Source organism: Eurypyga helias, unplaced genomic scaffold (assembly GCF_000690775.1).
Source record: "Eurypyga helias isolate BGI_N326 unplaced genomic scaffold, ASM69077v1 scaffold46921, whole genome shotgun sequence".
NCBI classification, from domain to species: Eukaryota; Metazoa; Chordata; class Aves; order Eurypygiformes; family Eurypygidae; genus Eurypyga; species Eurypyga helias.
Window position 1 is genome coordinate 1 of NW_010232367.1, and position 312 is coordinate 312.

A 312-nucleotide genomic window follows, 5' to 3' on the forward strand; every position below is an offset into this window, starting at 1 on the left:
GCAGGCCCCTAGGACGAAGGCTGCCCGCCCGAGTGGGAAGGGCGAGGAGGGGGGCTGAACTGCGGCAGGGCCGGGTTCTCCTTCCCGCCTCCTTGGCGTGGGCCAGGGCCCTTGGCCAAGGTGAGGGGCCTTCCTGCACGAGCCGTGAAAGGGGAGGGCAGCGCAGGAAAAAGCTCTTGGGCCTGGTCCGCTCAGCTCCTTGCTGTAGGTCAAACTCCAGCCTGTTGCTTGTCCTACACAAGGCCGGGACTTTTTGCCCTGGCAGAGACAAGGGTCTATTCTGCTTCAAAATGTCCTCTTTAGCCTGCTGAA